Source organism: Passer domesticus, chromosome 6, assembly GCF_036417665.1.
Source record: "Passer domesticus isolate bPasDom1 chromosome 6, bPasDom1.hap1, whole genome shotgun sequence".
NCBI classification, from domain to species: Eukaryota; Metazoa; Chordata; class Aves; order Passeriformes; family Passeridae; genus Passer; species Passer domesticus.
In genome coordinates, this window is record NC_087479.1 from 28,752,499 (window position 1) to 28,767,809 (window position 15,311).

Here is a 15,311-nt window from a genome sequence, read left to right on the forward strand (position 1 = left end):
AGAAAAGACCTAAAAGGAGATATAATTTGGGAAATTGAAGGAGTGATAAATGAATGCATTAGAGTGTATATGTTCAGCTATGATATAAAAACCTTCCTAAACCATATCTCTATATGCTCCTATCTTTCCACACAAATATTGGGCATTCTGGGACGATTTGAAAATCACAACCAATTTTATTAATTAATTTTTTTACTGGGAGACTGAAAAATGTGGGAAAATATCTTACAGAAGATCCTATAATAGTATTTTCATTTTCTCTTTTCACTGAGAAATGTATGGTTTTTGTGTCATATCCTGCCTTTACTCATATTGAGAAGCTCCTTACTCTACAGACATTCCTGAAATCAATATTTCTGATTATTTTGTAGGTTACAAGCCCATGGGATTAAAGCAAGAAAGGACAAATATGCTGGACAGGCAGAGGAGTGAGAGGAGAAAAAGTGAGAAACCAGTACAAACATCCAGGTTTGGAAAATGAGTATGAGGCAGTAATCAAGGCACCAGGAGCAGGGATTCCCTCTGCAGCCCATGGATTAGACCGCCCTGGAACAGATACACACAGTGCAGCCCATGGTAAACTCTCTGTTGGAGCAGGTAGATATTTCCTGAAAGAGTTTGAGCTCATGGGGAACCCATGCTGGAACAGAGTTTTTCCTGAAGGACAGTGGAGAGCACCCACCCAGGAACACGGGGAAAATGTGAAAAGAAAAAAGAAGCAGAGAGGAACTGTTATATGCTAACCACAACCCACATCCCCGTGAGCCCTCTGCACTGCTGGGAATGAAGGATTGAAGTGGAGACTGGAAAAAAAGGAGACAGTGAGGGTAAAAGTTCCACTATAAATTCTGGTTTTATTTCTCACCATTCAAATCTATTTAGGTTGGAAATAATAGTCTCCAAATCAAGTCTGTTTCACCTGTGATGGCAGGAGGTAAGGGAGGAAAGTGATCTCCCTGTCTTCATTTCATCACCATGAATTTCCTCTTATTTTTTCCCCCCTGCTTGTTTAGGAGACTTGGTAAATGTGTTAAATCCAGCAGATTACTGCTTGTTTGACACAAACAAAAACCATCATTTGAATGCATCAACTTGTTCATCCTACATTTAGGATCTTCTAAAAATGCCAAAACAACTTGAAGCATATAAATATTTAATTTGAAGCATATTGTAACATTTAGAAACTGTAAATCATGAGAGTTTACAGCGCTTTTTCTTCAAACTAGGCCTTAACCAAACAATCAGATAACTGTCAGAAAGTCAAAAAAACCATTCAAGACACATTTTTATTTTCAGCTTCAATCTGCTCAGAAAAAGAGAGTCTAAAGAATAAAAAGAATCAAAAAAATTACCAGGCCTTATTTTAAGACACAGTTGAAATTTCTGTATAAATTCAGAAATACAACCTAAGCAGAGGATTGCAACTGTCACTTTTAAGACTAAATACTTTCCCAAAGAAAGAAAACTTCTGTAGAGACATTGCAGAAGAATACCCATATTCTTCATATGTTTGATATAATAGGTTTTCAAACACTTAAATATTTTCCTTCTCATATTTAAATGTATGTTTTAATTTCATGTTTCTAAAATGCATGCCTATATAAAATAGGCTCTACACGGCAATACAGTATGCATCAATAACAACATCAAACAGCATGAAAGAAGAAATATAAGGAAACAATTACATGTGAATCAGATTTGAGGTAGTCTTCCTTAGATAAAAAATCCGTATGGTTACCTGTGTTCCAAAGATTGACAGTCCTATTTCACTAAACTTTATTGTCCGTACTAGACTATTATAAAATGCAGTAAGAGATAGAACAAATTTTATTTTGAAGTTGCCTTTCTGTGGTTACTGCATGTGATGAGGGACAATGCTATGACAGCTCAGGCTTACTCAGGCTTAATGACTGATCCAAATTGGAGCCTGGAGATAAGCGAAATTCTTTAGTGATGCCTCAGTTGTCATTGATTGCTATGAGCAATTTTAAAGCTATTCAGGATGAGAACTGCCAGCTTGGGTCTGAAGAAGGGGAAACCAGTACATACAACTGGAAGCTGGCACATATTGAATTAAATTGGCTATTGAATAAAAAAAAAAAGAAAGAAAGAAAATAAAACCGCAAAGGTTTTTATTACTTGTATATATAAGTGATATTCACAACTACATACAGCATTATACATCATCGGGGAAACACATAGTGGATGTACAGTGTACCATTAAGCAGTAGCTGTGACAAGACAAAAATTAAAGTCTAGGCACATTATAGATCAGCAGCAGCAAGATGACTGAAAACAAAATATTCTAGGCTAAAGACAATAAATAAGTCAAGTGTAGAGAAGTTCCCCTTCTGATTGTTGATCTCAGAAAATATTTCTTTCTGACAAAGTTATCCTGCTTCTTGCACACAGCATAGCATATTTTCCATCTAAATTACAAGTTTTAGAACAACAAATATTTAAGACAACTAATGTGCCCAATCACAATAAGGACAGAACCTTGCATTTGGGTGAGAAAGGGCTATAACTACTTGCTCTTTCAAAAGTTTTAGGAGCAGTAAATATCTTCGGTAGTGCTGTGTCTTCTGAAAAGCTCATTTCAGTTCTAAAAACTTCCTCTTGAGCAGCACAGAGTAAATGAGTGTATTTAAGCACATTGGTTTCACATAACAAGGAATATCCTGCAGCAATATTTGGGTCTCATTGATGCTTACAGTCTTATTCAGAGAGCAAATTTGGCCATCAGTGAATCTTCAGAACATCCTTCCAAAGACAATGTAAGTTTTTGTATTGTGTTTGCATGGCCAGGTTTTGGTAGCGGGGGGCTGCAGGGGTCGCTCCTGTGAGAAACTGCCAGAAGCTTCTGCCATGTCCAGCAAAGCCAATGCCAGCCCATTCCAGGATGGATTTGCCATTGGTCAAGGCCGAGTCAACCAAGAATGGTGGTAATGACTTTGTGATAACCTATTTAACACAGTTCTGCACAGTTTGATCATGCTCCTGATTACTAAAGTATAACTGCACTGTAATTTATTTGTTTCCAAAAAAAAAATATAAAACAAAAATAGCATGTCCAAACACATACTCTGCTTGTTTGCAAATTAAGTCCTATGGATTTCTCCTTGTCTCTTGTTTTAACCACTTTTTCATCTTGGAAAATTCCAGCTTAAAATCTTTGTTTTCCTACTGTTCCTTTTCTATGAGAAATCAGATCTTTAAGGAGGATAATTTTAAGCCTTCTCACAAACAGAGAAGTGGTGATTATCTTAATTCATTGTCTTTTTTTATAAATTTAGATTGTTGACTTGGAAATGAAAGGGAAAAAAGTATGCAGAGACTATTATTAATAAAGCAGTTCCACAAAAACCTAAATTCCCCAGATGAAAAACTCTTCAGATATCTGAATTATTTTACAAGAGATCTACAGGGGCATAGCATCAATATTTCGAATCATTCTTGAAAACAAAGGGAACAGTTGGAACATTGATTTATGACATATGAACTCTCAGATATTTCTTATTAGCAGAAAATATAACATTTTGGATGTGTTATTCAACAGATACATAGGTGTTCAAAGGCATAGCATTTCTGAGATCAAGAAATTAACCTTGTCTTACACTACTTGTGTTTGAAATTATCCAATTGTCTTTTGAAATACCTAGAGAGAAAAGATTCAGCTTTCTCCTCTATCCCAGTTAGTCTCCTGCTTCTTGTAGATACCCACTCTTTTTCTTCTAATTATATTTCAATAAATGTATTAATAATTTTGATAGGTCTAGAGGGTATGTTAATTCTTTTTATTTATTAATTCAATTTATGATTATGTTTCTCTCCAGTTTTTCATTAAGGATAGTTCTTCATATTGTGCTTGAAATGCTTTTTTACTATGGACATGAAACTTTAAATTTAAAATGCTTTCTGCATTAAAGAAAAGTAGTTGGTTTGGGTTTCCAGAGTGGCCAAATCCTTTTACCAAATTCCTGTTCCCTTTTGGCACAGGAAAGACAACCCTTACCTGGCTGTTTGGGTTTTTTGTTTGGTTTGGGTTTGGGTTTTTTTTCAGTTGGCTAGTGGCTTCTGGATTTTTTTTAATTTATTTTTTTTTAAAGAAGAATAAGACTCCTAAGCAGCCTCTTTTACTTCTTAGGAGTCATTTGATCTTACTCAGGCTTCTAGCACTGCCTAAATTTTAGACGACACCTGAATTAACTCTTCTGGACCGAACACCTAAATTTTCTACATAGCCAGTGGGGTAAAAAAGATATCTTTAAAGCCTCCTTGAAAAGTCTTCCTAAAGACTTTGTTTCTCAGCCTGTGAAAGACCCCACCTCCCAGTGGGCTGTCTAGAAATCTTAAAATATTAGAAGACATAAAAAATATAAGTTATAATTAGTGAGTGTAAATGAATTTGTACAACATATAATACACGATATATCTGCTGATTCTATGTTTTCCATACCATGCAATTCATGCCACCCTAAAAAGTCAAATTTAAGTCCAAACCAGATATTTTTCCATCCTACACATTATCAAGTAACTCTCTTTTTTTAGACACTGAGGAATTCTTTACCGATATTTTCCCTCCATCCAATTGACTTTATGCAGATAGATAAGTCAAAGTACATAATTCTATTGATTCCTTTGTCCTCCTAAACAAATGTATTCATTTTTCATAATGCAAATTTCAATAGAGGACTAAAAAGAGGAAAAAAGTCCTCTTTATTAATATAGTTAGAAATATACACTTATTAAAAATAAATAGGAAATATCTATTTGGCATGCCAGAGTTTAAAGATACACCCTATTGGGGTGACCTTAAATTCTGTATCTGATGAGTTTTTTACCTTTTTAAGCAGCTGCAATTTTTTTTTTTAAGTACACTAAGAAAGTTTGATATTTATCTACTGGGACCAAAAAAGTACAAGAAATAAACCCCTGCAGCTATGAGAATAGTTTGTAATTATTTTGCAAAAGCATATATTTATGTATAAAACTCTGATTTATAATCCAGATAAATTACCTCTGTAATAATTGGGGGTAGTTTTTCTTCTTGTATTCTTAAAATGAACATAGATTCCAGTTTCCTAGGATCAGAAGATAGATATATATATAGATATATATATAGATATATATATAGATATATATATATATATTCTAATTGTGACCAATCAAAGTATGCAAAACCTCTCCAAAGTTATAAATCATACAATGCCTTACATGTATGCACTTGACAAAGCACAGTGTAGTAAAATTCATTATAGAGACAGCATAATAAAATATGTTTATCTAAATGTTCTCTTTTATCTGAAAAGGATTTAAATAGCAATAAGATAAGTTCCTTTCCTAAAATGAAGAGCAAGAATGATGTTCACACAACAGAATAAATCCACCAGAAAAAGTGTTGGAAACAGTAATATATGTTCATATCATATCATGAGGCTAATATAATTTGTTATGCTAAATTTAACTTGAATGTTTCTCATTTATTTTAATTAAATAACACTTGAAAAAGTGTACGCTAAAGGACAAGTAATTTATGTAGTTTGAAGGGGAAAAAAGATGCTTCCTGTATAGTTGCCTAACACTCTCTTCTTAATTTCACCCTTGCTCTCTCTCTCACTGTTCCTTTTTTTTTTTTTTCTTAATGTTTAGGCAAAGAAACTGAGGTTCACAGTTGCAGAGAATTCTAATGTCTTAGTACAATACAAAACTTAAAATTCCTGGGTCTTGTGAAGGCTCTTTAGATATTTCTCATTGATTTTAGGAATATTTGCAATTTACATATTGTTTCTTACAGTAAAACAGTGGGTTTAAAAAATAAAATTAGGGATTTCCAAAGTATTATGCAAGCTGTGTGATTTTCTATGAGATTGTTATTTATCAGAGAGTTCAGTATAGTAGGACTATTCTATTTTACACAAGTGTTTGTATATCAAAGCAATTGTGTGCTTCTTTTGGTATGGTAGTAGGGAATGGGACATTTGTTTTCTGATTCTCTATTGGAAGAGTGTATTGTTTCTCTTGTGTTTTAGTTTGGGGTTTTTACTTTGATTGGTGGGATTTTTGCTTATTTACTTTGTTGGTTTGTTGGGTGTTTTTTTTCATTTTCTTTAAATAGGTCATTTAACCTCCTTGAAAAATAGTAACATCAATTCACCTTGCAGTTGAGCTTGACTACATTGGTAGTTCTTAACTCTCTGAGAAAATAATACCTTAATCCAGATCTGCCCTACAAAGATATGCTTTATCCTTACCAGAGAGTAACTGTGTCACAAGGTAACCTGCGTTGGGAACTCCAAGTAACCTTTTTAATGCACTGGTCTTTGATTTTAAAATCTGTGTAAAGTCAGTGCTAGGAAAGAAGGTGGGCTTCATACTGTCGTTCTGGACCATCTGCAGGGAAAACTGCATGAGAAAGTGCTGGTTGTGTACACACTGTACCATTTTTTAAAGTACTGGGATTAGACTCAATGCTATCCTTAAATTTTTTCCTAATTTGAGAGAAAGTTTATAAGGGAGGGATTACAGGAAGAAAAAGACCAGTTAATTGCTAAAAAACAGAACACAAAGAAATAGGAACTGAATAAGAACCTGAGGACATAGACTTATGATCATGCTGTATGTTTACTTTCCTATTTCTAGTTTTGATTTAAAGCTATAAAAACTATTTCTTTTTAGATATAGCTCTAAAAAAAAAGCCTAGCATTGGGATAGGTGACAATAGAAACAAAACTGCAACTTCAAAGGCAACCCAGCCCTGGATATAAAGTTAGTCAAGAATTAACATATCTAAGAAATTTGAAGGCTATTAGTTCAACATGACAAAATACATAGGGTGAGAAAAAAATTGTATAAGCTCCACCACAAATCTTGAAGAAAAAATGAACAAATAAGGTAAATTGTCAGAGAAAGAAGGATTCAGTTAAGTAGATTAGCAGATATTCTAAGGGAAACTGACTTTTAAAACTTTCATTCTTCTTATGCATATCTTATTGTAAACATCTGCAATTTGGGGCTAAAAGTCCAAAATATAGTGTCAAACCAAATAGAATTAAGTTACTTACATGAATTCTGAAAAATTAGGTTGGTGGTAGAAATAGAAACTGCTGCACTGAGTAAGGTACAAATGCTAAACAGATGCTCAGAAACTTTTCTCTTTTTGTAGAGAAAACGGGTTTATAGGAAATATTTACAACAATAAAAATGAATCTCTGTGCAATAAATTTCAAGCTAGCTTGAACTTTATTTAGTCACATAATTCATCCCTGCTTCAGTGAAGTCAACTGGAGCTTTGCCCTTGAATTTGACAGTAGCAAGCTTAGACTTTAGGCTTAAGAGTTTATATTGTAGACAGCATTATAACTTGTTTACTCACTGTCTTCCGGCAAAATCAACACTGATGCCAGTAAGCATTCTTAAATTAAATAATTGCTTTCTGGGGCAGGGAGAATGTATGTTGTTTCCTTAAATCTGAAAGCACTTGGATATTTTGCCACTTTGTCTTTATTTATACATTCCTAAGATGTCCTCCATAAAACTGAACAGCTTGGAAAACAGCAGTAGCTCAGAATATCCATTTTACTTTGTTTTCCTCTCAAAAATGTCTACCAACACACTTTCTGGGAATTTAATAAAAAATTCTTGCTGGAATTTCACCTGGTATTCTGAACACTAAATGTGAAATTAATGCTTATACAGCAATATATTTCTATTTATGTGTGTGTGGTGTGTGTGTACATCCCTAAAAATATGCATGCTTGCAAATATGTATTTTTTTTCTCTATGAAATAAAGAAGTTTTAAAACGCTTACAAAGTGTGTAGCATAGCAGTGTTTCAGTAGTGTTTTTCCTTTCCTTTTTCAATCACAATTTGCTGTCACTAGTTTTTGCTCCAGCTCCAGGGCTCATTACTGACTCCTTTCTTTCTTTCTTTCTTTCTTTCTTTCTTTCTTTCTTTCTTTCTTTCTTTCTTTCTTTCTTTCTTTCTTTCTTTCTTTCTTTCTTTCTTTCTTTCTTTCTTTCTTTCTTTCTTTCTTTCTTTCTTTCTTTCTTTCTCTCTCTTTCTTTCTTTCTTTCTTTCTTTCTTTCTTTCTTTCTTTCTTTCTTTCTTTCTTTCTTTCTTTCTTTCTTTCTTTCTTTCTTTCTTTCTTTCTTTCTTTCTTTCTTTCTTTCTTTCTTTCTTTCTTTCTTTCTTTCTTTCTTTCTTTCTTTCTTTCTTTCTTTCTTTCTTTCTTTCCCTCATACTGTTGCAAGAAGCTCCAGTAATGTTGGCCAAGTGCCCAAACCAGTAATCTAAGTTGAATTCTGCTGTCATAGTCTAAAGCTATAGGGATATCTCAGCATCATGCTCTTTAGGGCTTGTGTTTCCCAGTAAACATAGTCCAGAGTCCAGCTGGCCTATCACAGAGCCAGAAATGACTGAGAAGAGATTATTTGAGCTCTAAACCATGTTGTGCCTTGTTTGGAACATAATTATACTTCAGTACTGACAAATATCACACTGTTTGAACACTGCTTAAAAATATGTAGCAAAAACCCCAAAAGTTTTGTTTTCTTGTATTTTTGACTCAGCCACAATAATGTTACCATAAACATTAACTGTATGCCAAGAGATTGAAAACATCCTACCTTTTACATTAAATAAAACATGTAAATAAGTAAGCTGTGTACTCATTTTCGTGTCAGGCTTTTAAATAATCTCCATAGTATTCTTATGTATTGAAAACCTTAAAGAACAAAAGAACAAAACACATTTAAAGAACATAAATGTGATGTTCAGTTCAATGTCATTTGGATTAACAGATCCAGATGTACTACTGTTGGAATAAAAGCATCTAACATCTTAACTCTGGATTTGTTTCTGTCTCAGTAAGCATGAAGCATTATTTTTGTTTAGACTTTGTTATATTCCTCAGAAGTAACTAAAAAGTAATCCCTACCCTAAAAATACTATAAGTACTGCTTCACTTCATTTCCAAGAACTTCTTTTTTTTAAATCCACTAAGCACTTTCTCAATGCTACAAGGGAGGACACTCTAAAAGATATAGAATACAAGACATGAAGAATATCTCAAACAATGTGTATTGTGTGGAGGCCTTGCACTCTGAAATCTTGTATTGTAACTATGTAACTCATCCCATCTGTTAATTCAAAGAAAGTACTTCAGAATTATGCAGTAAAACAGGGCACTGATAAACACATTTTAGTATATTCTTTTCTTTCTTTAACAAATCAAACATTTCTATAGCTGAAAGTTATTAAAATTACTAAAATTTTGTTCTAACTTTCAAATTATGCAAGATCAAAATAAATCATGAAGATTCTTAAAATTATTCTTCATTTCCAATTGCAATAAAGAAGAGGGAGGAAGATACAGTGCAATTGAAGACAGAAATTGGAGCAGAAAACAACTTTATACTGTTGCACAAACATTTTACTGAGGAAAAGAAATTTGAATTTCCCCTTGGTGAAAGTAAGTTGGGCTGATAAAGATTTGCAATTTGACTCTTATTACCAACTGACCAAAAGGGATGGATAATGTTTGCAGGGCTGACACTTGCAGAATCCTTCCTTCTGATGAATCAGGCTTCATTGTGTTTTAGATCACATGGTGAAGGCTGCAGTGCTGAGGAAATATATTTCCACATGGATTGAAAAATGAAGGGAGTCTTACCTTGTCCAGTTCCATACAACCACCAGTGTTAGGTTGGCTTCCAGAGCCATGACCAGTGAAAAAACCTCTCTCTTCTGAAGGCAGATATAGTTCCAAATTTTTGTTTATGTACGTATAATCCAAAAATGTTCATTTGTTCATTCAAAGGAATCGCCTTCCAGTAGGACAGAAAGCAAAGAGCAGGACAGAAACTTAGCAACAGCAAGTTGTAATTTAAGGACCACTGTTTGTATCAGTCCATGAAGCAGACTGACATTACTGGCTCATTCTTTCTATCCGTCTCCTGAATCCATTCAAACCCTATCCTTGCTGCTCTAAAACAGCCAGCTATTATGAAATTTAAGTGCTATATTAGCAATTTAGGATTTTTTGGTTACTTAAACCAATTACTTTGGTTACCTTTTCTGTCTTATGCTTGAACACTGTCAAACACTAAAAATCAGATGTGTTTTAATGCTGGGCCTCAAGTGATAAAGGGTTTGCAAAAAGTAACCTTTCATGCCTGGTTTATATCTAATAATGTACAAGATAGCTGGGACTCAGCCTAAGCTATTTCTTGAGATGTTTCCTCAGTGACCATTTCACTTTCCGGGACTCGAGGTGTACGTGGCTGAGAAGCTGCAGAGCAGCTGTAACCAAGGCCCACTTGGAATGATAACACAGTTAATGACTGAGTGAATCACTGCACAATAACAGAGAGAAAGTGGAATGAGAGTGGTGGTGGGCACAAAAGGAGATGAGCCTGAAGGGGAGATCCATCACCAAACAAAAGGGTTGAGCTGTCTGAAGTGCTGCCTTCTGAGTCAAACCATGTTAAGTGTGTTACATCCCTATGGGGGGGATGATATAGAGCTGTGGGAGATCAGAATGCATCTAATACATATTCCTTTAGTAAATAAGGGGATAGTTGCCCAAAGGTTGCCCAAAGGGACAACAGAAAATTGCTGGACTAGCAAATTATTTCCAACAATTACTATAGGGTAGTTTTAATTAGGGGACAGAAGAATTCTTATTGTCCTATAAATATCCAGAACATGAAACATGCATTTTGATGCATTGTCCATTGTTATGATGCTCCTGCTTCACTTTCAGTTATGTGTATCAGTATAGGTCCACTGATATCTATGGAGGTACACAGAAGGATTCCAAGCAAAGATCTCTCCCTACAGTTTGTAACACAAATGCAGTTTCATTCTGTCAAACTTTTTAGATGCCAGGAGGAAATTTAACATAGCTCAAATACTTAATTAATATTTTAAAATTTAATTTCATATAACCTCTATGGTACCTTCCCTATGAAGAACTTTAGAAACACTTGAACTCATAATGACATTTTGATAACTTGACTGCAGTGCGTGCAGATATGAGCACACAGAACAGCTCAGCTGACAGACATGGCAGGACACTTATGCTCGAAAGAGAGATGCTGACTAATGCATGTGAGAAAGAAACAGCTGAAGTAAATATAGATTAAAAAGACATATGTGGATGTCATCATACTGGTATGTAGTATGGGGTTAGGCTAATTGAAACCCAGCTAAGATGATTTAAACTAACCTGTCTGGCTTCATTCTAAAATGGATTAAGAGCGTTTCCACAACCTACTAATGACATCCAGCTTTTAATCCACTTGAGCTGACAGGTTAGTACCAACCAATTTTGTACCACAACGTATTAATGGAGAACTCCAAATCCTTGTGATTATTGACTTAATTGGATAAAAACAGTATATCAGATTTCTGGGAGCAATTTTTTAGACTCAATGAATCACAAAGCAAGGGTAGTGCAGGCAAAAGCAGCTACCAAATTGAAGAACTGCATGTATCTATTAAAAATAATTTGTTTATTTACTCTGCAGAGACAAATATTATCACACAAAGACCTTTTTTTTTTATCCAATACTTGAAACATAGGTTATATTTTTGCTTTTTAGTAGTCAGTTCTAAAGATTATTTAGTGAAAGGGGTTGCTCTAGTAAATAATTAAGGATAAAGCAGCATCTAAGTAACAAATTAATTTGACTAATAAATCAACTGAAAGAAGCAAACTCATGTGAATAATTCTATCTATGTAAGGACTTCTTAAGATTTGTGAAGTGTCTACAGATCAAAAAAATGGTAACAGTGCTTTATCTTGTCATCTGTAACGTGAAATTCATAAAGTCATCAATTCAAAATAACTAATGAACACATAGAAAAAAATTCAACAATATGTAACTTTTATTTTAAAGGATCCTAAAAAAATTGTGGAAGTGATATGTTATTTTTCAGTACAAGTCCATAACACCAGTAGTGAATATGTGCACTAAATTTTAGATAGTATATAAACTTACTTATTTATCTGAAATGTCATGGACAGGCTAAGATATTAATTTCAACTAATACCGTTTATGCAATTACTGTAGATGACATTTCACCTGACAAGCGAGCAAAACCAGAAAGACCATAGCACTCCAACTGGAATGGCTCTGACAGCACTGATTGCTTGCACTTCCCTGAGCATCCCCCAAGTCCATGGGGGGACCCAGCTGGGACTGCCCTCATCTGCCACAGCCCAGCCCTCGGGGCTGTCCCCCTGCCCAGAGGAGAGCAGCAGGGGCTGGAACAGGCAGTGAGTGCCAGACATCTGTGGAAAGCCCCAGTGTTACAACCACCCAGGGAGCAGCCAGGCTGCATGGCACCTTTAGGCACATTTGCAAAATATCTTTATTAATATATTGTTACCATTTATAATACATCTTTCAGGAAAAGAAGAATTTTTAATTGTTGTAATCAGTAATTTACTTAAATGTTGGGGAAAATATGTATTAATTTGTAATACAATAATTATGCTCTGCTTATGAGCTGGTTTGCTATTAATTTGCATCTACATATATTCATGCAAGATACTCACTGAGCAGAAGAGTGAGAAACAGAGATCATAAGACACTGCAAGGTTTTAAAGCATGATCTAAGCAGGCTTTAAGCTCCTACATCCAGTACCAGTGTGATGGGCACACAATGATTTGTAGGTAGTGCTGAACAGAAATGCACTAGAAAGGAGGAGAAGATGCTTCTTGCATGTTCCAACAGCCATGTGGATTTTATGAACATTCTCAGCCTGTTCAATTCTAAACTAATACAGTTATAAACCTATTAGAATTCTCTGATTGAGTTAGGTTTTTTTAAAAATATTTTATTTAGTTGACAAAAATGACTTCCAGATTACAAAACTAATACTGTATCCTATCAATGGCCAAATAAATTTGAAAAATAATTAAAAGGCCAGATAACTTTAATGCCTTAGGTAATAAACCAAAACTTGGGAGACAAAAAAAAAGCGCTAAATTTGACAAAGAAACAAATCAATAACTTTAACTTGAACAAGCAGTATTTCTATTATATATTTGTATTCCAGGATATTCCATGCATTGTTGGAATGGTATAACACTGGCAGCACTCTACCTTCCATGAAGTATAAAAGAGGGAAAAATTAGCAAGAAAAACTGGGTAGAAAATTAAATGACTGTTTATTAACTGAAGCCTCTGATGCAGGTAAGATATGTTACCAAAAAACAGCTGCAATCAAAAATACTTCTTGCACTTGCTTTGTAGCTCTCCACACTTACTGATTTATAAATAATGATGCAGATTGTCAAAAAAAGATTAAATATTGCAGTGCTCTACTGGCATGGATTAAGACTTACATGCTAGCAGTGAGTTTATTGGTGAGATTTCCACTTGATTTAGTTCCTTCAACTAACTGAAAGGGAATCAGGTTTTTCATAATTTAAAAATTTTTCTTATCTAAAAGAATTTAATATTTTTTTTAAATGAAACAACCTTGTTGTTCAACTGTAATATTATTAAGGAAAGTCAATAAATGCAATCTTAGCATGCTCAAAGTAATTAATTTTTTTTTCTTTAAATTCTCTATAGGAGTTTTCCAGTTCTGGACTCTGATGAGCTTTTATAATTCATGTGCCTCTGCTACCTTTTGTTTGGTTTCTAACCAGACAGCTCTAAGCCTTATAACAGATAGCTCTAAACTCTAAGGCCACCCATTCATTTTCAAAGTTCTCAAAGCTTAAACATGCTAGAAAGAAAATATTTTGAACAGAGATTCTTTAAAGGTTTCTCCATGGTACAGAAAATTCAGGCCCTTATGAAAAACATCAAATATCCAAAAAAGGACAAAGTTATTTCTAGCTCTGATTTGGAGACACAACAGGCCATGAATACAGACAGAGCAAAATGGTTTGCAAAATGTTATAAAAATTTATCAAACTGTTCCACAGGCAGAAAAAAATTAACAAACTACTCTCATAAAGATGCCCATCTTATACATGGCTTCAGCTTCTATTTGTAACTTTAAGACGCAAAAATTATATTTCCAAGAAGAAGCCAATCTTTGCAGTACCTGAGCTCTCTGTTTGAGTCATGGAGAAGAGTACTCTCCAGTATGATTTACAGAGACTATCCAAGCTATCTGACATGGCTGCAAATTATTTGTGTTTCTTTTTTTTTTTTGCTAATCTGTTCACCTCCTAGGACCATAGCTATATCCCAGAGGGAGAGTTTCATTACTTTTAAAGGGGACTGGAGAGGGCCAGCCTTTAAAATGGCTTTTAGGAAAGAAAACACAACTCATCTAAAAGTATTAGGATGTCCATGTGAAAATACAAGTTTCCATTAAAAGTTATCTAAATAAATGAGTAAACATATGCACTTCTCTAGAGAAAAACCAAAGTAAAAAGTTAGATAAAAGCAGATTAAAAATATAGAAATGAAAATTACTGTGTCATCCAAAATATAAGTTTTAAAGAAAGTACAAAAAGTCAGTTAATGGAACACTTTCAAAAAAACACAGTGTAACTCAAGCCAATAAAAATAAAGAAAGTTGTTGAATACGAACACTGACTAATTAGATATTGTTAAAGGCAACACTAACATTTCAGTTTTATGGTCTGACAAATCTAAACAAAAAAAAAGGAACTCTGATAAAGTCAGAGATAAGGTTACATTATTATAACAATATGGCATGCGATTTCTCAACGAACAGTCCAGAAGTAATACAGTAGTGAATCATGCATGAACATCCATATTAAAAAGGAATTCAGAATCCATATGGTGTAAATGTGTTTTTTGTGCATTTGGGAGATACCAGGCCTGCCAGTAACACCCCCAGTATCCTGAAACACATGTAAAATGTTTTGAACTTGATGCACACATGGGCAGCCACTTCTCCAACTGTTCCTCTTCCTGTGGTACCAGAGCTGTGGTTTGGTCACTGCCAGATTAAGGTCTTTAGTTGTAGAAGCAAAGTTTGTGTCCACAAAATCTTATTCACATTAGTAAAATCCTTAATGTCAGTGGAGGTATTTGTCTGATGGAGCAACGGAATGACAGATATCCCTGGTCACTTTCAGAAATTATTATTAAATATCTAGAATAACAGGATGGAAAGTCACAACAGATGCCTTCGTGTTATTTTTTCATGACTCACAAATTCTCATTTAGTTACTAGCATCATCTTTACCATACAAATTACAAATAACAGCACTTAAATGCTAGAAGAGATAATAATAAAATTCCTTTCCATTACTAAGCGGTGTAAGTGCTCTCAATGCTATATACAAATTGTCTTTACTCCAAGGAG